This window comes from Lissotriton helveticus, chromosome 2_1 (genome assembly GCF_964261635.1).
Source record: "Lissotriton helveticus chromosome 2_1, aLisHel1.1, whole genome shotgun sequence".
NCBI lineage: Eukaryota > Metazoa > Chordata > Amphibia > Caudata > Salamandridae > Lissotriton > Lissotriton helveticus.
Window position 1 is genome coordinate 546033727 of NC_136059.1, and position 23174 is coordinate 546056900.

The following is a 23174-nucleotide window of genomic DNA, read 5'->3' on the forward strand; positions in this document are numbered from 1 at the left end:
CTGCATCATCAGGTTGGAATACACACATTTGGGGACTTATACAAGGAAGGAGTATACAAGTCCTTGCAAGATTTGTCCTATGTCAAGAATCAGACACTACTGTTCCAATTCACCTACTATAGTCACCGAGAAGCGATCAAAAAATTATATTCTGAATATCCTGCTGAACCTCAACAATTAGACACGCTACAACTTATACTGACATCCTCAAACACCACACATTTGGTTTCCAGACCCTACACTGTAGCACAGGCTGAAATCCCCTATGACACTGCAAAAGCCATGAGCAAATGGAATGTAGTACTAGATGCGCCCCTGACAGAAATGGAATGGCAAACTACGTGTGCGTTGACTCAAATGTTGACACCCAACGGGAATTTAAGGATATTGCATTTTAAATATCTGCACCAAGCTTACTACTCACCTGCAAAACTATTTAGATGCGGGCTCAGACAGGAGTCAAGATGCAAACGTTGTGGGACGGATATAGCGGACTTCATTCACCTAGCCTGGAGTTGTCCGAAGATACATGATTACTGGGAAGAGGTGATTGTACTGATAGCAGAAATGGCAGGGATTCAACTTAACTGTACCATAAGAACCTGTTTATTAGGACTAAATATAAATGCACGAGCTGGAAAGCGTAAATTGTGTGCAGTAGCACTACTATTGGCTAAGCGTAGAGTATCTATACACTGGGAAAGTAGAATCGCACCAAGTATTAAGCAATGGATGGGAGACATGACTAATTTTCGTGATACTTTGCATACATACGAAGAAGAACTACCGGCCCGTTCCCGCCCTAAAGACTTCTGGAAGTATTTTACTGATTATATGAGTGCTAACCCCCCATCATAAGTGATACTGATGGTATATGTCCTCTCACACCTGTTATTCACTATGTAACAATGCAAGGTCTCTGTTAAAAATGTATGAACTACACATGGATGATGAATGCTGTAGTGTTCTGGTCTATCAAATTTCGTTGTAACATATTAAACCTTATATGAAAATTCAATAAAAAGATATATATTTTTTTAAATGTTGTCATCGCAATGACAATCACGTCTCTCGGGTCAGATTGTAAAATACAAAATGAAAGCGCATATTGACGGAAACCCAGGATCTCACACACAGGCTTTAACCATTTTCTTTACGGAGACGGGCATAAGCAGGTCAGAAAAAGGCAAAATAATGTAGAGTTAAGTCAGCTAAGGTACATGAAGGGTACTTGCTGGAGCTTCAATATTTCTCGCCCCGATTAGCACAAAAACTATTCACATGCTAGACCTCATACCTCCATTTTAAATAAAGTTGCAATGGTGCACATCATGGAAGTGTGTCAAGAGACAGTTCATATGCAGAGATGATCATGAGATCTAGAAACAAGTCTGTCAGACATGCAGCCTTTACACACTTCAATTCTCTCAACCACAGATGTTCCTTTAAACCATTGGCCAACGAGTGAGGAACTAGCTTAGCTGCGTCCGGGGTGTCCCAAAGAGAGGGCAAACCAATCTCAAAGAACATGTATTTGATGTAAATAAACCAGGGGATCTTCTCCCAACCTGGAGACCCTAGAAGCACCATTATCGAAGCTCTAAAGGATTCCAACTCATCTGTTATCCAGACACTACACCAGTACATAATGGATGGAGCATAGCACTACAATTAATCGGATAGATGCAGATATCTATGATTCAGGGAAGATGGAGAGGCCTCTGTGGGAGGTTAGGAAGACTCCTAACAAATTTATTTCCTATTTTGCAGAGATCATTAACCTTTACGTGACTCCAAAGCTCTGCTCTATACATTACTGAGCTATTTGCTTTTAAGTTGCAGATTTCCACTGCTGGAGAAGGCAAACATGCCTGGGTTTTCTAGCCCTTTTTGATCATGGCACCAGATTCTTGCTGGAGTTTCAGTGTGCTCTTGCTAATGAGTGTGGTCCAACTCATCTTATGCGTTAAACTGGCCCCCACGAACCCAAGTACACAATCTCCTGAACTTGTTCCAGAGGCACAGCCTGCACTAGTATATTCACGCTTCCAGAGGTCTCTCAGCTAGATGCGAGAGCGTAAATGAAGCTGGCGCCTGCTGGTATGTCTGTTGATGTTCCGGTTCTCATTCTCGCTGTAGTCTGTTGATATTCTAGTTCTTCTAATTTTCGCTGTATTCAAGCTCCTACCTAATCTGTTTTCCGAGACACGGGAAGTGCTGAGACCGGTGTCTTTCGTGGGCAGAGGCAGAGAGACGAGCACCATCCTTTGGCACGGGAACGTGGAGCGGAAGCCATGCTGGCCCGCAGCGAAGACATGTGCACCGCCATCACCGCAAGGCCTGCAGTGAGGTGTGGGGCTCTCCTAGGGGTCCCGTTTGCCAGATAGCTGTGGCGTTCCTGATTGAACACCCCGCTAAGAGAAACACGAAAGCAGCCTGAGGCTACATGTGAATAGTGAAAGTGATTATCGCTGTGCTGGGCCGGCAACCGGGAAGTCTGCCTTGGGGCGTGTCTGGGCCTTGGGGCGTGTCTGGGCCTTGCAGCGGTGATCCTGCTGGTGTCTGCGGCACAGTGAGTGGAAAATGAGTGACTCACTGAGGACTATCCAGCATAGCAGGTCGGATTGAAGTTGAGTTGATATCTCGGACCACGAGAGGGCGCAGGAGGCCACAAATAGAAACAGATGTTCAGAAGGGAGAGATGCGGCAACCGCTGTGTAAACGCAGAGATTCACACCACTGAGGAGAAATGCACCGTAACAGGCAGTGGCTAGCAAAATAAACCTTGTTCGGTCCTCCCAGGGGATACCACGCAAGTTTTTTGGCATTACGGTGCACTGGGCGAAGACCACAAGTGCGCACTATATGAAAAGGTCTGCCCAGGGAGCCAGGAACTATAATGCACAGCATCACTCGCGGCAGGAGGACCTGTCATGATCTTGTTTGCGCCTGTAGGCGCACAAAAGGGCCGCTGCACTCCCACAGCGCAGAACGAGCGCAGGTGTGCCTGGGTCACGGCGGACCCATCTACGCCTGTCTTAGACCAGAAGAGACTGGGCTGGGCCACCCACCTTGGTTCTGAACACGGATGACGGCCTGTTGGAACACCAAGTAACCGGTCACTGAACCCAATGTTAGTGCCCTTATAACCGATCTGTGCCTGTTTTCCTGCCAAGACTATTAAGGATCTATTGTATTGCTAAGGCACACCTCACAAGCAGTTATGAGCAAACGTACCCCTGTTTGGAAAGACTCCACTACCCGGCAAACTATTACTTCCTCACAACCCACTGCAATTGATAAAAAGTTGCAGACGGCAATTGGAGCTGTTTCCACAGAAATCGAGCGTACAGAGAGGCGCCTCTCACTAACACTGATCATAGCTCCAACTCCTACCACTTCGGACTCTGGCTCCCGCCCCCATCCTTAACACAAACTATGGCCTCAGATGCAGAGCCCCCAAGGACACGCGCACAGACAATAGCGGGACATGTGCCCAAGACCCTTTCTGGGAACGGTGGAAAGAAGAAAGGAGGGAAACACAAATCTAGTACAAATATGGGAGCCAAGCGGAATAAACAAGCAACTGATATATTAGCAAACAGAATTTTGGGGGAATCAGGAACCGGGGACTTGCTACAGATGACCCCAGAGCAACCATTCTGGGTGTCAAAGTTGGTGATGGACCTTAAAGCGCATTTTAGATCTGTTGTAAAAGATGAACTTGATGTTTTAACAGATCGAATTGACAAACTATCGTCATTGGTGGACCACTGGGTCGGAAAGGTAGACTCGACTCTTAAGGTGGCTGAGGCAACTGAATCCCTGGTTAAACAGCTGGCCTCGTTCCCAAACAAGGTAGCGCTATCAGCATCAGAAACACAGCCCGTCCCTGTTAGGCCCAACATAACTAACTATGGGGAAGCAGCTCCCTGTCTAAGATCGCCCCACCACAGAGCCTGGATCCAGTTAAACCCCCGCAGAGGCTCCCTTCGATGCCCACCCCCGAACCTGCTATTAGGTTTCCTCTGCGTATAACAGGTTCATCTAAATTTACAGCAAGCCGGCATAACTCAAAAGGCCCGTGCAAAGATTGCACCACTCACAAAATCCAGGGAAACACAGTCTGCACTTCCATATATCAATCTACCCCCGGCCTCTACTCTCATGTTATTGTGTTATCAGGAGTACCCGAGCTGGAAAGGGGGTATGGGGAATCTCATTCTGACCTCAAAAACAAATGCATTTACTGGTTAACCACATATAGGCATTGCCCCTAGAAAGACAAATACAATCATGTTTACACGCAGGGTAAGCTGGCTGTGGTGGAGACCAAAGGATGTAGCCGGGGACTGTACAGTGATCAACTTTAGGGATACACGGGCTGTCCAATACATTCTAGATTGGGGTTATCAGATGGAGGCTGGGGGTATCACTTCTCTCCCCCTGGGATATTTCTTCCCTCCAAGGCTTATGTCGCGCAACGTGGGTGGATTGGGGAACGAGAGATGAGAGCGGGCCCATGCCTCAAATAGTCCTGGACCATCCCAAATTACTTATATACAACCTCCCAGTCGCCAATAGATTCAGCCCTCTAGACTCGGTAGACTGACTAATGTCCATCAGGCCTTCCCACAAAAGTTCCAGTGATAATCCCGAGTCTGGAATGAGACTAGTGTATCTGGACGGGCCAGCGCAAAAGGGTGGTTATGGAAAGTAGATAAGAGATAAGGAGTTGGTCCCTGCGGGTAGCCCGACAGATTTCACTCCTACTTTACTTTGCAATCCAAACCTGGCTAATGAATGCAGTTCCAGGGGAAGGTTGGGGCCCAGAGACTTACACCATGCCCAATTAAGGGCAAGCCTCCCCCTCAGGTTCCTTTAGTCAACGAAGCAGGACCATTTAATGCTCGCATAGTACGGATTCTGGTCACTCAAGACATAGCCATTTTTGCCCCAAATCTGGCAAACATCTACATGAATCATGTGGAAAATGGCTATGTCTTGATGACCAGAATCCGTACTATGCCAGCATTAAATGCTGGTATAGGTATTTAGATGATATTTTTCTCATTTGGAGAGGCAATGAAGATGACTTCACTAGATTTGTCACATATCTCAATTGTGTCCAAAACCATCTTACTTTCACATCTACGTTACATAAAGAGACTATTCCGTTTTTGGACTTAAATATCCAGAACGAAGATGACAGACTTTTTACATCTCTCCACAGAAAACCTACCAAGAAAAATACACTACTGTCATATAAGAGTCAACATCCAAGAGCACTGAGGGACGGATTGCCCTTTGGACAATTTTTGAGAATCCGTCGCAATTGTGCGCGACGAGAAGATTACCTGAAAGAGTCAGAAGTATTAAAAAACTAATTATTGAAGAGAGGCTATCCGAACAAAATAGTGAAAAGATCGTTGAAACGTGCCTGGTATTGCCCACGGGAGGAATTACTTGTTACCAGACCTAAGAAGGAAATGCAAAAAATGGTATGTGTTACTACCTTCGGGGGTCCATACCAACAAGATCCGAAATTCAATCATAAAAAATTGGCCCATTATTAAAAGTATTGACCCACAAATTGAAGTCCCCCTATTTGCTTACAAAAGAGCAAAGAACTTGAAAGATCATTTGGTTAGGTCATCTACTGAAAGTACTAGAAAGAAAATTGATACGTTAGAATCCACTTGGAATCTTCCCCCCATTCTTGGCCATTATCCTTGTGGCAATTGTGTGATCTGTCCACTTACAGTAAAAACAAATACATTTAAACATGGCAACTTTGAACAGACACTTGAATTTTTCTCCAACTGCAATACACGCAATGTCGTGTATTGCATTTGGTGTCCATGTGATTTACCTTACATCGGACAGACTCAGCAACCGGTGAAGGCTAGGATAGGGCAACATCGTAGCCGCATTAGAAAATCAGTTATGACTGCACCTCTCGTGGCTCATTTCAAAGAGAAGAACCATTCAGCAGATGAGATGAAATGGCAAGTTTTGGATATTGCAAAATTACCTGAGAGAGGCGGTGACATTGCCCAAATATTACAACGCCGGGAATGTCACTGGATTGATAAGATCAATTCAATTAATGAGGGTTTAAATTCCGCTGATGAATGGAGAGGATTTGTACCACTCTCATTACATAAATACATCTAACATCACATGCTGTAGACCATAATTTTAGCTGTAACTCCTGTTATCATATGCGTCATGTGACGTCTGTACTTTACTTGTCAAATGCGGATGGGCACTTTGTTACAAGAATGCTTTTGGGAATGTTGTCGTTCTGTAATTCTTATGCATCTGAAATTACCAATTGTAATTGTATTTTATTATATCGCCCTCGCAAATTGCTTTTGTGTACAATGAATGTTTTACATTTGTGCAATATGCTATTTTTAATTTGTCTTTTCATGGGTTTTCGTGATATGTCCATCGTTACACTAGGTACAATTCTGTACCCGCGTTAGTTAATTCGCACAGAACAAAGCATTAAACCAGAGCACCATCAGATGAGGATTGAGCGGTCGGCTCTCCTCGCGATGGCTGTGTACGTACCACACGCATCACGTTATAACCGTGATGACGTATTTGCCGCGCCACACAAACAATCCCTGATTGATACAGACGTACGGGATAGAAGCGATTGAGCGCATTGAACTTGCGGGGTATGATACTCCCTAATTGACTGATAGTAAGACTTAGATCAATGATTGGAATGGAATTAAACTAAGGGGTATATATTTTTTCTGTTAGGCATTTTCCTGGTTATACTTCGCACTGACGGTATTGACCGCCATATCAAATTAAGGACTTCCATTGACATCTACCACCTACAGTGGTAAGTTATACAGTATCTGGCCATATTCCAGTTCCTGTTATGTATCGTAATGTCCCGACGTTTGTTTAATTCATTCTCTTTTGCTTTCCGACAGAACAAAGCATTAAACCAGAGCACCATCAGATGAGGATTGAGCGGACAGAGAATTGCACACAAAAGGGGATGTCACTGTTAAGGGATGCCATGACAGAGAGGCGTGGTAGGTGGGCTGGCATGTACAGGGAAGGAAACATACATTACAATTTTTTTAAATTACAAGAGAACAATGGGAAAACACAGAGGGGGTGAACAAATACAAAAAAGTAAGTGAGGGAGATAGATAAAAACGAGACCTATTGGCGATGCCAATGATCGTTTTACTAGTAGGTGTTGTGTACTGAAACCCGGCAGTTAGTGTTTCCTAACTGAACTGCGCATGTCAGGGTGACTGGTATTTTGCTTATGGCCTGCCCGACATGTACAGTTCAGGCTTCCCCAGTCATAGCTGTCAGGGAGGTGGGGAAGCAAATACACAGCTCCATCGTTCTCAGATGGAGCACTGTGGTTGCGCCCAGCCAATCCTCGCACTTCACTATGCTGTTTACTATTATAAACACCATGAAAGCAGTGCTATCATTGGCTGGGATGCATGGTGTTTAGTTTCACTTTACCCGCCCGGCATGCATTGCTCCGCTATTCTATTCAGCGCGTGATGCGGGTGGATTTCAGAGTTGGCCCGCACGCGTGCAAAGAAGGTCAACTGCTGAGGTAAGTTGAATGTTTATTTATTATGTTTATTTATTATTATTAATATTATTATTATATAACTTCTTGTGGTGTGTTTTATGTAATGGTGCTCATGCAAAGCGCTCCAATACTGTTGGGCGAGTTCGCATTATGTAAAAACTGCAAAAATAAATAAACAATGTTAAGGTAGCAGCAGGAGAAGGTACCCTATAAACGCCCCACTATTTTCGAGAGTCACCAGCCGCCACTGCCATGGAGGAATAGCCACATTTTCGAGAACCACTGGATGCTGATTTTTGAAGGTCGGTCACCACTACCTCATTCTTCAGCCCCACAGGTTGTATGGTAGCAGTCAACACAGATAACAATGTATACTTTGGGTTGAGAAGCAGGGTGGGGCCAAGGCTGCGTGTTTGCCATGAGGGTATAACGTCCTGTGGATGGAGCGGTTAGGGCAGAAGGAATGTAAAGTTTGAACACGGAATGGGTGAAAAGTGAGATGACTGCAAATCATGCTCGAAGAAGGGGGTGGTTTTGGATCGGAGTAAAGCAGTGTAATCATAGAAATAAAAGAGCCTTGGAACACGACAGGATTGATGAAAAGAACTGGTCAGTTTGATAAGAGAAGGATACATGCAGAGGGTTCATCAATGAACTTACGGGTTGACGTGGAGGGTAGGGAAAGTGTCAGCAAATTCCGCGCTGCTGCCCTTTGACCATTTCATTTTGATTAGTATATATTTAATTGCGTGCTGACCCTACGCAGTCAGTTTCCGAGTGCCTCGACTCCCTGCTGTGCTGTGCTCCCATCAGATAGAACTGCCCCTGCAGAGAGGCGCGTGCCCGGCCCAGATGAAATTAACTGCAGGCCCTTAATTACCGTATTCAATTGGAGCACAATTAAATACAGAGCAAAGAGCAGTTGGCAGGCATTATATGGTGACAGCAGCAATTAACCAAACCTGCTCCCGGGGAAAAGTGGCACACTTACAGAGAGTGCATTGAGAGTGTGTTTAAAGCACAGTCAGCCCTCGTCACTTTAAAGATTTTCACCTAAAAAGTACGGTGCACTCCCAATAAAATAGAAAGTAAAGCACTATTTGTAAAAAAAAATAAGTGTAATTGGGATTACTAGTTTCATGAAACTTGTTGCCAGTTTTACCTTAGCTGTACTGAAGCTGCACAAGTAAAGGTGCCAACACCTTTGGTCCCTCCTGGGTGCTCAGATGTAGCGTTGCACAGACAGCGGCAGATCAAAGCTCATTAACAGGGTATCCTACTCCACCAGGATTAGTCGTCACATAACTGGAACAGCAGAGATCAGCACTCCCCATCCAACCCCTGCCTTCCTCACGCTCTACTGCTAACCTTTATGGTACTTTTTACATACTGGTGATATTTGAAGCAAACCTGAGATGTTTATGGTCGTTTTTTCACTGTGAGCAAAAGAAAATCATTGATTTTAAATGTGCCCTGCCTGATGATCACTTTTGTCGCTGGTGCATTATGGAATTGAGGGCAAGCTGGGCATATGTAAGACAAGCATTGGAAAGGGCATTAGATCTGCTCTCCACAAAAAAACAACAAAAAAAAAAAGGAGAAGCAGGACAACGAACGGCAGACTGAATGCATGGACGGTCCATAACTCGACGGAGGAAGAGACTAAATCATTGCCATTGGAGAACGCATCAATTCTTTCAGAAGGTTCTTTACAAGAGGGCCATAGATTATGGATTGGCAATTTGGATCCCAAAATAACTGAATACCACCTTCTGAAACTCCTTTAAAAGTTTGGTAATGTAAAACAGTTTTACTTTCTGTTCCACAAGTCTGGACCATTACATGGGAAACCTCGAGGATACTGTTTTGTAAGCTTTTAAACAAAGCAGGACGGTCAACAAGCAATACATTTTTTGAATGGAAAGCTGGCACTCTCCAAAAAGTTGGTAGTGCGATGGGCACATGCACAAATTAAGAGATACGAGAGTGAGAAGATTCTTTCAATCAGCCTTGAGCCCTCATCCAGTACTAAACCAACGCAGTTAATTTAAGTGTCAGTGCAAAAATTAAAGCCATCGAGGCAAAGCTGAAAATGATGGCAGAAAACCGGGACGTGGAGCAGCCTGTCCCGCCCACCCATTCCTACTTCAAGCCTCCGGAGAAGATGAGGGCGGGCCCGTCCTCCAGGAGCGGCTGCAAGTCCCGGAGCTGAGCACGAAGGTACCAACAACATAGTAATAACAAGCCTGTCGGAGAGAACGATGAATTTGAAAAGCAGAGGACTGCCGCCGTTGCAGAAGTACAGGCAAACACACACACACAGATGCTTTCACATACACAGGCAAACATACACAAGCATGCACACACACACAGATACACACAAGGGCGCAAGCACGCACTCAGAAGCGTACACACGTCCAGGCACGCACACAACCCCTTAGTGCACAATTTGCACCACAGCTGAGATTCCGTTTTGGATGCAAACTTATTTTGCAGCACATCGGGATGTACACGCCCCTTGGGATAGAGAAACAGTGTCCATCAGAAAAAAAGGGAAATTGTGCTTGTAATAAAATAATCGACAAGCTACAGTGCACACTAACAGTCTGGATTTTTTTCCAGCGTTCCTTGGTATTAGAGCAGGTGTAAATTAAGGGAACCGAGATGTCAGTCAGCATTATGTGAAGTAATCTGTGTGTCAGAAAAACACAAAACGCGGACTTTGGAAAGTGCGTGTTATCACACACCCTGGCCTCTCTCCAGCCTGGCACTCCATAACTGAGCCTTTCCTGGTAAACAGACTGAAGTGAACGATGGGTGCTAGCGTGAGAACCGACAAGGGAGACACGTAATCATTTTACAGCTACCACCACTTCCCCAAAGCGGAAGGGAAAAAACGTTATCTGTTCGAGATGTCAGCCACGTAATTGTGATAAATAAATATAAAAAGAAGGAAACGTGGAGCGAAAGGTGGGTATACATTTTTTTAATTGATCTCTTTGCCCCCGACTGGGTTTGTCGCCCCCCCACCTCCCGCCCACGCCCCGCTAGTGTTGAGGGTCATGGCCCCTATTGGTGGAAAGGCAGCCAAGGGCTTTGCGACATTTGCAGCTTGCATGGAGCCAGCAGGCTGGTGAGTAGCGCGGACAGCTAGTAAAGGGCAGCTGCAGGTATAGTTCGTCTTCCCTTGGAGGGTGGTGTATTTTTTCTGAAGCGGTAAATGCGGAGGAGAGCACATTTTAACTGGCGCAGTAATTTCAAAGATGCAGAGGTGCATTCACCTGCGTCGCCCCTCCTTCCCCCCACTTTAGGTTCTTACTACAGACTTTAACAAGCACTCACCTGCTATCTCCAATGATTCATGCTAGCTGCCGGCACCAACACCAAACAAGAAAGAAGAACCAAACGGCAGAGAAAGCGATCGCTTTCACTTTCGCGATCGCTTGAAAAACAAACAAGCAGCACTGAAAGCAAGTAAAAAAAAAAAAAAACGTGAGTGGTGCGCGCGCGCGCCACTGCAGGCATATGACTTCAATTATCGCGCCTGTGTCGGCACGATAATTGAAGACATATGGACTTTGGTGCACGTAACGGACACCAATAGGCCATGGGCGGAGCTATGCGACCGTCTATGGTCTATTGCGTGTTGCGTGTTCTGTTTAAAAACAACACGCACTCAAAACCCAATCAAAATGGACCTAGGAAATAACATGCACGAGCTGTGTGGAATTTCCAGGTCCATTTTTAAGACCCCTGCAAAAGCGTTTTTTGCTTCGCTTGCAAGCCCTAAAAAAGGTTCACCGCTCAACCCAACCAACTATCGCCCCATAAGTCTTTTAGACGTTAGCCCAAAAATATTTGCACACGTACTTTGGGGCGTTTACTATGTTGGATAGAAGAGAATAACGTATTAACACCTCTACAAGCAAGGTTTAGGGCCAAGATCTCTACTATTGATCATTTAGATTACAACTCATCCACTGGAAAACAGTAGTCTTAGAGGGTAGCAGCCTCTACCTCACATTTGTGGATCTTAAATCCGCTTTCGATCTAGACCAGAGGGATCAACTGTGGGGTATACTTCTGGACCTGGGAGTTCCAGAGTATCTCTGCTACCAGTTGAACGTCTTCACTAAGATAATTATGCACGAAAAAGATATGGCAAAAATGGTGAACTTTCTTCCCCGTAGAGGGGTGTGCCAAGGATGTGTCCTGGCCCGACAGGCTTTCCCCTTTTTATAAACGCCTAATAGAATCCTTGCTGGCTGGAAAAGATATTAATGCACCTACGTTAGCGAACCGCAAAATTCCTGCACTTCTGTTTGTCGATGATACGCTTTTACTTTCCAAATCTCCTATGGGCATGCAAAGGGTTCTTGATGTAGTTAGCACTTTTTGTAGAAGCTGGGGATTTGAGAACAATTTACAAAAAAACAAGTATATGGTTTTCAATGTGAACACTACGAACTGCGAACACTACGAACTGCTCAAATCTCCGACTAGATGGAAGGGCACTAGAGAGGGGGGTCTATTTTTGAATATTTAGAGATTACACTAACTGAAAAAATTGAATGGGGGCTACAAATAAAGAAAGCTAGTCTAAAACTGACCCAGTCTACAAGAGGTATTATAAAGGTATACAAGAGCAGCACGCACAAAGTGTTAGGGCCTCTGGCAGAAATTTGCAAGACACAGGCAAGGGTGGGGCTTGTATGGGGTTTCTACAAGTGGCCCCATAATTCTGGGCCACTGTTCATCTACCGCTTTATCATTGACACAGAATTCATTTCTCAGTCAATTGTTGGGTCTCCCCACTAGCTCTCCATTAACACCCCTCAGGATGGATCTTGGGATTAGCCCTATAGCAGATGTAGCCTCTTCCAGACCTCTCCTATATTGGCGATGCCTTTGGGGTACCCCCAAAGTAGCCCAATACAAAGAAGAGCTGAAGGATGTTATGAGGCTACAAGGTGCGGAGAAACACCCCAGGCTATATTAGAACACTTGCCAGGCTCTGGGGAGGGTAAACATGTGGACTTCTGCTATCCTAAGATTCCCAGAAAGGCACTCCCAAGACCTACAGAGAATTTAAATTGGCCCAATTATGGCGGGGGACAAAGCTTGATTGCCTAACTTCTAGGTTCTTGGAAGTAAAACAGCAATATAGGCTAGAACCGGCGCTAGATTATATTCAACCGCTTCTAGCGAAGAAGCTCTTTCTCCAATTTAGACACGGGGTGCTTCCGCTTCGATCATTTACCAATAAGTGGCAGTGCACACATACTCTAGATTGTCCAGGCTGTGACCAAGCAGAGGAAACTGAAATGCACATACTTTTCTTCTGCCCAGCCTATGTGAAGTCAAAGTCTCGGTGGTTGCTACAACTGTGCAGCAATATGGGGACTAGACATTGTCTTGAGGTGAGTTGGCTTTTTAAGTATGATACCGATGTGCCTATCGTGGTCTCCATCTTGCGTTGTTTATATTCTAAGTGGTGCATTCGTAGAGCTATTCTAAAGAAAGTCCCTATAGGAAATTCTTAGATGTATAACAACTATCAGTCACACTACGTTATGCACCTTTGACTTAGAATTACGTGGTTGTAATCATTGTACACAACCCCGCTCTGACGTTGTCCTCGTACGTGACGTCAGCGAGGTCATACAAGTCCCTCCCTACGCGCTGACGTCAGTTTTCTTCAGAGAAACTTTTCTGCTGTACAACGCGGTGCCACAAACTAAAAACTGTGAAAGTATGGGAACAGTGTGCGAGGAATTAAAATTCCATGAATAATGAAGGAAGATGGTGGAAGGCACCATCTTAAAGACATACTAGACTCTGCCTACACATATAAGTGGAGGCTGCGAGAAAGAGCCCCGCAAGCCAAACGAAGGCCCCTTCCTGAGTGCAACAAGGAAAGAACACAACAGACAGAAAGACTGATAGTGAACAGCACAGTTCCACATGGCACTAAGAACGGAACACAGAAATAACAACAGTCCACTATAGGAAAGAAAGAGAAAACTGGCCTTTCCCCTCCAAAAACAGAGGTAGGAAAATGGAGCATAATCGACCCTCAAAGAGGATGACCACGAGGGGACCAGGACCCCGAGGCAGGAGAGCAGACTGAAGGGACTGGAAAGGAAAATGAACCTTCCCGTCAATCAAAGACACGATGTAACAGAAAAGAAGTCCCTCAGCAGAGGTTGACTGTATATGGAAGCACCCAGGGGAGTGCAACAACCTGAACCCCCTGAAGATATAACCCAATGGCAACTGTAGAGGCCAGCGGAGAACACTACCAGATAAGGTACTCGCAGAACGGGGAGGCTGGGTAGGCGCTAAGGAATCTGCGGCTAGACAACGTCTCTACCAAATACATCGGTACCGAAGGTAAGTAGCTCATACATCTGATAGAGACATCTAGCCGCAGATTCCCTAACTTAGAATAGATCCCAGAGCCATACCCCAAAAGGGAGGCGGGTCTGCGACGCAACAACCGAAAAACGCCAGGCTTGTGATCCGGCAACATGGTTACGGATAAAGGGGGGAACACTGTGGCAAAACAGCCCCCCAGCAACCCTAGCAGCTCGACGAGCAGAAGTCACAGGATAGAAGATATCCTACAACATGCCAGAATGGCACCACACCATACCAGTATGAAAAATGACGGGTACAATGGTATGATCTCCAGAAGAGAGAGAAAGAGGGAGAGAGAGAAAAAGACCACTCTCCGCTAAAAATGGCGCACGAAAACTGCATTAACCCAAGTTTGGAATGAACTTGAAAGGATGCAACCAGCGCCTAACAGACTAGGGTATAAAAGGAAGTCGAAATTGCCGGTGGCAAAAGCCCAAAGGCAAAGCCAGAACCCGAACAATGCATTGAAAATAGCCAGCAGGACAAGAAGCACGCCAAGCGCACACCCAACCCCAAAAGGGTAAAAAGGGGCAATAGCATCAACCTGAAGCAGGTAAAATATGCCTCCGGCAAACATCAATAGAGACCTTAAAGTGGCTTATGCAGGAACAGAAGAGTGCACTACCGGGCAGCATGAAGCCAAAGGGAGGGACAACCACAATATAGACTCACAGACTGTAATCAATGACCTCTGCCATCAGAAGAACTGTCCCACAGGCGAGCTATACAAGAGTAGGTGTATCCGAAAGGAGAGGGCAAAAACACCAAGAGAATGAATGGTGGAAAGAGTCTCAGAATCAAAGACCAACACTCCAGAAGACACGTACAGCGTGAACATCAAAAAAGGAGCATATGACAATTGGAAAAGTACTCCAGGAAGTGGAAGCCAAGAGGAACCTATGGACAACTTGGAACCACCTTGAAAGGCTCCCCCACACATGGAGATATTGGGTCAAACTCTGCAACCACAACAAGAGGTGGCGACATAGGAAGAGGAAACCAAAGCAACCGGTATGTAGACAAAGTAAATGGCGGATTATACCTAGCACATTTAGAGCAGGTAGGAGACGTTTGCGAAGAGGAGACCAAGAAACCTCCAAAAGAGGTGGATGACCATGGCGAAAGCAGATGGCACCAAAGAAAAATATAGAACACCGTACAACGGACCTTCAATCGGCGCATGGAGCCCACATGATCTCCAGGCCCAGGTGAGATAAGCAAGGCTATATAATAGCGTACAAGTACCCCACATGGAGTATGTATACCTCGGACAATGGGAAGACACCTCTTAGGGCAAAAAAACAGGCCAAAAGAATGCAGCAACGAACCGAACCCATGAACTAAGTTCCGGGCCGTAATGACATTACCGAGCTGAGCCACCGCCTGAAAACCATAAGCAGAGGACACAGCAACCTGTGGAACACGGCTACAGAAGGCCAAGAGCAAACTGAAAAGAAAAAACGCATCCAAGTGATGCTAATAAAAGGGTAAGCACCCTTGACCACATAAAAAAGAAGACGCAAGGCTCACTGCACATGTTAAACACAGAGCGCATCTAAAGGCTCACTGCCCATTTTAAGGGTTGCGAAATGAAAAAGTAACACAGAAAACAGGCCTAAAAGGACCTAAGTGGGAGGACGAAAGCCCGCCAGCAGCCGGTGAACCGTCGACTCAGCATGAGCATCAAAAGGTAAATCAACCAGACGTTCCCGGATATTTTCAGAGAAGATACTATCTCGCAACCAAGCCTTAAGGCAACAGAACTCGCCATGGCTCAGCCCATAGAATCCGCAGTATCGAAGGCTGAACGGATTGTGAATTCGGCCAGGTTGCTGCCATCCCAAACGGAGTGAAGGAGATCAACGCAAGCACCTTTGGAGGTGGCAGTAAGCAAGGACTCTTCAGAGTCCCACAGGGTAGAGGTAGCCCGACCTAAAACACACACGGTATTTAAGGACCGAAGGGCAGCAGGCATGTGGCCAAGCCAGCCAAGATGGCGGACGCACCTTTCTAGTGCTCCGCTCGGCTGCCCAGGCAAATCAGATTTTGTCTCGCTAAAAAAACCTAAACCTCGCCAAAACCCAACACAGTCAGTACTCCCACCCGCAGACGTCCCCGCTGTGCTCAAAACTACGGTACAATTGGCTCAATTACTTTGAAACAAGACCTGTCCGCCGATCCCGGGATAAGCACAAAATGGCGCTGTCCTTCAGCTAACACCGGCTAGCTGCAAAAAGCCTAACAAACACGCGACCCAGCGAATAAAACTGTGGCTGACGCACCGCTGTGGAGGGGACGACTGGGCTGGCGTCCTAGACAGCCAGGAGGCACAGAGAGTACCTGGTGATAATAAGCCGTAAGATCAGGGAGGCACCGGGAACAATATACACCCTGCCGCGGCCCGCTACAGCCGAATACTGGAGCCAAGAACCCTGGGCCGCCCGGACGCGTCATCCGCTTCACCCCCTCGTTCGGCGCCAGGACCCGAGGCAAGGGAGACAAGCAAGGTGCGCAACTAGAGAACACAGTGGGGAGGCCGCTGTGGAAAGTCGACTCGGTGAGGGTTCCCCTTAACACAGGTAAAGGTCCTCATTATCCACGAGGGAGAGCGAGTACTGACAACCTCCCGACTCCTGACCAGTCGGAGCGCCCGCAGTGAAACAAGACCAGAGCGACGGTCCTCGGCCGAGCTCTAAATGGCGGGACCCGTTTGCTGGTAATGACTGAGGGGGAGAACACCTCGACAACTTCTGAAGCGCTGGGACGAGAGACACCTGGGAACGCAACTCTAGATAGCACCAAGGGGGGAGACTCCCCCGAGACACTGCCAAGAAAGGAGGGAGCAGGCACCGCGACTACCACCCCGGTCTCCCCTCTTCCCAGCCGGGCAACCCTCGACTATCACCAAAGTGGGCACCTTGACTGCGAGAAGACGGAGCCAGATCCAGAGGGCATCATCACGGGAGCTGGGAGAAGAGATAAGCCTGATTCTCGCAACACTATTTCGGGCCCCGAAAGTGCAGCGTAAAAACATCAACCGAGGGGGGGCACGGGCCGCAGTAGAGGGACACCCACAGAAGGCTGCTGGCTCCACTAGATGCCCCCAGATACGCGGAGTCGTTCCGGGAGGCACAGGGCGCAGCAAAGAACTGAAGCGCCGAACACCCATCTTAGTGGGACCCTTCAGCTCGAAACCGAGCAGAGGATCGCCTCCACCAGCAGCACGATTGGGAGCAATTCCGAGACAGGAGACAGTGGGGAGAACCGCGGGAAGACCTCACCACCATCACCACTATAATACCCTCCCCGACGCCACATTCGTGAAGTTTGGCACAACCAAACCCCTGCAGCGCTGGATGAAATCTTAGCAGGCCAGCACTGAACAATTCCAGCTATAACCAGCATCAGTTATCATCAAAAATTGAGCACACACTAAGGGGACCCTATACCACAAAAAGAGAACGCTCTACAGTACAGGGAAGGGGAGGCGGATCGCGTCGCCACCTGATAGAGAACTAAAACTTCACTGCATACACTAACGCAGGAACGGGTTAACATACGACCGAAGCGACATGGGGCGACAACGGATAACAGGCACAACGCCAGCCGCAGTGCGACAGCCCTCCCGGGCCCCTCAGAAGCGAAGCCGATGGGGGAGCCCCCACACTTGGAATCCATGTCCGCCAAGTTAAACAAAGTATTAGCGGCAATAGAGCACTTCCGTATGACCATGGAGAGCAAATTTGGTGAATTAGCCAAGTACCTCAACTTACTGCAGGATGACCACAGAAAACTGGCGGATAAAGTGAAACAGGGGGAAAGAACGCTACAATCCGTGGAACCGCAAATCCAGTCGCATCAGGAAGCCATCAAAGAACTACAGACCAAGTGAAGCTCCTAGAACACAAGACAGATGACCTGAAAGGACGCCCCCGCCGGATCAACATCCAAGTTCTAAATCTGCCGGAGAGGATGGAGGGGACTGACCCTATACAGTACGTGGAAACGTGGATCAAAACGTTCACCCAAGCGCAGGACTTAACGCCATACTTCACAGTAGAGAGCGCGCATAGGGGTCCGTCCCGAAAGCCACCTCCAGGATCTCCACCCAGACCGCTCTTACTAAAACTGCTCCATTACCAAGACAGGGATACAGTGCTACGAGCAGCCAGGCAAGCGAGAACACTCAGAGTTGAGGACAAACAAGTGATGCTATTCCCGGACTACTCCCAAGCAGTTCAGAGACGACGAGCCACGTTCCTCACTGTAAAACGCACCCTTCGCCAAAAAAAACATACAATATGCACTCCTATTCCCAGCCCACCTCAAGATCACTCACGACAGGACTACACACTTCTTTACGGATCCGGCAGAGGCGATGAACTGGGTGGAACAACACCTAGGATAGGTGACCGAATGCAGAAACACAAAATCAACGACCCCCCCAGTCGGCTGTGACAGCAGCATAAACGGATCACCCTCATGCAAATGAGCCACCGGTCGGTCCTCAACACCAAGAGCTCCCCCGACCTGGAAAAAATAATAGTGGAGCACAGGAGAGCACTACAAGCAGCGGCAGTGAAACAACAGACAGGGGAAAGCTCGGATGGAGACAGGGGCCCACACCTCTTCACATCAGAGGAGGACATCAGCGATACGCCAACCTCCCGAGATGGCTCGGTCACACCACCGCTGTGACCCCACGAACAGCGGACACACTGATATGACGATCACGTTGAAATCAGGCAGGGCTGGAAAGATGAAAGGAAGGTAGGCCCGCCCAAGACCACACCATCTGATCGGCACACACGTGCATGGCACAAGAGGGTACACCGAGACAGTATCCAGAACATCCCACAGCGACTTCTACAACAGGACATCCTGTACGTAGGAAAAGAGGTATAAAGACATCAGCAGGCATTTATAATTCTACGTCATGAAGCGGGCAGCTATGGCTTTGACCCCCAACAACGAAGCCTAGCCACCCCCTCACGTAACAAACTAGAGACAGTACGAGATGTACAGTTTGGACTAGTTGTCTCGAGCGATAGGTCCCTTAAGTTGGGAATGTTTCCCAAAGTTTGGTTTAATGTTCCCCCTCTTTGATCATTTCCCTAGAACCCCTACAGGAGCGAATGGATGGGGCGATGCAAGGTACGTGGAGGGTGACTATACTAACAGGAGGGGTCTTGACGGCATGACAGAACAACGCATTAGTGACTTCTATTCAGGCAACCGCTGCCATGACCACTAGAATCCCTAACACTGACATAAAACTCATCACATTAAATGTCCGGGGTATGCACACAGCGAGCAAACGTTTTGCAGTATACGCCTATATAAAGAGGCGGCAAGCGCACATAGCCCTCCTACAAGAGACACATCTGACAGCGACAGAGGTAGAATGCCTGCGTAAAAAATGGAGGGGTACCATCTGCGCCACAGCGTGCTCAGCATTTGCCAGGTGGACTCTGGTCTGCATTCGACCTGGAACTCCCTTTAATGAACAGGCGACAGTATTAGATAAGGAAGGGCGACATGCAGTGATAGAGGGATTATTAGAAGGACAACCCATAATGATAGGGAGTATATTGGCCCCCAATGTAGAGCAAGCCACATTATGGAGTCGCCTCACTGGAATGCTAACCATCACACATTAACCCCGTAGATACTCAACGGTGATTACAATTGCACCTTGGACACTAACCTAGACAGATACCACCCGCACATTCACCAGCGCACAAGCAAACAGAACTTTTCAATATATGGGTGAAACACTGGGCATTGAAAGACGCGTGGAGAGCACGAAACCCCACCACCAAACTGTACTCTTTTCACTCCATCCCGCATAACCTATGAGTGCGCCTAGATAGATTTTTAAGCTCCACTACCCTACTTCCAAAAGTGTAACACTTGGCTATCGGATCACGATGCACACATACTGACCCTTAGAAGGAGACCGCCTCACCCCCCCCATAACCACCTGGAAATTGCCGCGAGACTGCCTCACAGACCAGGTGTTCAGGCAGGAAGCCGCTTGGCCGCAGTGCGCTTTAGCAAGCATCTTTTCATTTCATTTCATTTCAAGAACACGTGGAACACATTCAAGAACACTTCACATTGAACGCGGGAACAGCAACATCTCGGCTGATCGAATGGGATGCATGCAAAGTGGTAGCGAGGGGACATTGCATACAGCAACTAGTATGGGTGCACATATTATTAGAGAAGTCACTACAAGTGGCAGAACAAACCTTAGCAGACCTCTCGAAAAAAGCGGACAGAGGAGACGCTACCTCAGAACAAGTGGCGACGGCCAAAACAAATCTCGCGGAAACGCTGAGGGACCTCCGTAAATATAATTTTAGGATGTACGCTTCCAGGGTTCACTGGGAGGGCAATAGAGGAGGGACACTACTAACCTGGCTCGCCAAACAGGACTCGGAGGTAAAACCAATCACCAGGATAAGAGACAAGTCAGGTATACTCTGATGCTCACAACCAGACATTTTGCATATCTTCCATAACTATTATTCTAGCATTTATCAAGCCCCAAGACACGGCGACCCTCAAGCAACCACTAGATTTCTGCACTCATTACCCCTGCCCAAAGTTCCGCAGGCGGATAAACAAACATTGGAGAGGAGGATTAAACCCGCTGATATAACCCAAGCAATTAGGGCGCTAGCACGGAACAAAGCTCCTGGAATGGATGGCTTTCCACTCTAATATTATAGCACCTTCTCAGCCCAATTGACCCCGTACATGGCCACCTTGTATAATGATGCACTAGATAGAGGCGAACTACAAGCTCCCCTAGGGAATCGATCATAGTCACATTCCCAAAACCACAGAGCCAACGCTCCCCTCTTCATACAGACCAATTAACCTCCTCAGCGCAGACTGCAAGATACTGAGCAAAATATTAGTATAATGGTTCGACCAAATCCTGACACCATTGATCCACCCAGACCAATGAGGTTTCATCTCGCGACGTAACATCGCAAAACCTATGCAGACTATTTCACATAGAAGACAGGACGAGTGTGCAGTTCCCCAACGCGGCTTGCCTAATACTAGACCTCGAAAAGGCATTTGACACGCTACTATGGCCGTACTTATTCGAGGTACTCAGCAAAACCAACATCGGACCTATCCTGATAGCATACACAAAGCTCTTTTACACTGCCTCACCTCCAGAGTCAGAATAGGTAAATATATCTCTCCAGCGTTTGCAGTAGAAAGGGGAACCAGGCAGGGTTGCCCGCTATCTCCCTTCCTGTTCGCCTTAGCGGTGGAGCCCCTGATGATACGTCTGGCACGGGAGGGCGAGGTATGGGATATTCCACTGGCAGACACGGTACATTGCGTGTCTTTGTACGCAGATGACCTTTAGTTTATGTCCGGGATACTACTCAAGACCTAACATCTATCTAGGGGGCACTGAGAGACTTCACGGAAGCCTCAGGCCTCAAAGTGAACTGGGAGAAATCCGTGATATACCCGCTGAGCCCCCACGTGGCCCCATTCAAAATACAGGTCGGAACTCAGTCACTCGCATGGAATGCTGAGGCGTCCAGATATCTGGGAGTGAGATTGTATCATATCTCCAAGAACCTGTATGAAGGGATTCGATCGGTGGTGGGGTTCTGAAAAACGTTGCCTCTAGCCCCTATATGACGAGTGGCACTGGCAAAAATTATAATGGTCCCTCGGCTACTCTTCCACTTCACTAACCTCCCAGGTATACCACCACGAACATTCTTTAAGGAACTAGACACCCTACTCATCGAGCTGATCTGGGAAGGATGGCGCTGTCAACATTATACCTACCCACGACTGAAGGGGGACTGGGAGCGCCATCATTTGAGGCATACTTCCTGGAGGACCAACTACAGTGGTTGTCATACTGGACAGCGGGCGCCATACAGGGGTGACCACCACTACGGAGGGCCGCATACCACTGCCGGCAATCCATAGGCTGTTATTACAGGGCACCAAGCCCATGCGTACCCGGCCACTACAGATGTCCATAGCCTGCACATGTATGAGGAGAATACATTGCATGTCCAAGGGTAGACCTCCGTACTCACCCCTACTCCCGCTGGTAGGTTTTCCCAGAGAAGAGAAATACTACACCGCAGGCACTCTCCAAGTATGGACCGACCTAGCAGTCACGGAGGTAGAAAGCCTGTTCAAGGAAGGTCAACTTAGAACGTACGCCCAGATGACTGAACAATATGACCTCCCACCAGGACAATTTTCAACTCACAGACAACTCATAGACAGCAGTCGCCGGTACTGGAATCCAAACGAAGGGGAACCTCCCACACACCCAAGTGATAAATACCATTTTGCACATGGGTGTAGGACGACATCTGGTCACGTGGCTTTATAAAGCCGCCCGGGAACTAATTCTCCCCTCCCTACAGCCATTACGTCAAAAATGGGAAACAGAAATAGAAAGGGTGGTCAATGACATAGAATGGAACACAGCCTTAGAATACCCCAAAAAGGTCACCAGGAACATTCGGTTTCTGAACATACAGTTCAATGTCCTCCACAGAGCTTACCTCACGCCACACCGTCTCCATCAGTTCTGCCCAGACACATACTTCGCATGCCCCCAATGTCAAACCTCTGAAGCGGACTTCAAACATGTTCTGGGACTGCCCCACCATTCAAAACTACTGGTACATGGTCCACCAGACACTCACGGCAACGACTAACATCACGACTATGTCTATGTGGGTAGCATGTGCTCTCGGAATCTCCCGCAAGCAGAAGACTAAAAAAGTACAGTACTGCTTTATGTCTCTTGCCATCCTCTTAGCGAAAAGGGTAATAGCTATGCACTCGAGGGCCCCAACAGGACCCCTGGAAGCAGCCTGGAAAGGAGCTATGAAAAAATGGGGGAAAGCAAAGGAAGAGGTGCTCAGAGAGGAAGAGGTAAAGGGAATCCGCAAGCATCCTATCTCATTAGAATGGGCACAATTATTACATACATTTACACATGAAACAAACCCGCCAGAGACACCGGCAGACTCCCAACCCCAGACCCCGCCGTTATCTCCTGCTAGATCCAACACAGAATCACCTCAGTAGGACCCACCAGTCCAGAGCCAACCCTGGGTGGATGTCACACCTAGGGGACCTTGCGAATGAG

At 47.5% G+C, this 23174-nt stretch overlaps 1 protein-coding gene and 1 pseudogene across 1 annotated transcript in view; one reads left to right on the plus strand and one right to left on the minus strand.

The window, feature by feature from the left end:
- SCAMP1 (secretory carrier membrane protein 1) overlaps nucleotides 1-23174 on the minus strand; it is a 608538-nt gene that overhangs the window by 317301 nt on the left and 268063 nt on the right. The window lies entirely within an intron of this gene.
- On the plus strand, nucleotides 3439-9800 carry LOC144819103 (uncharacterized; annotated as a pseudogene).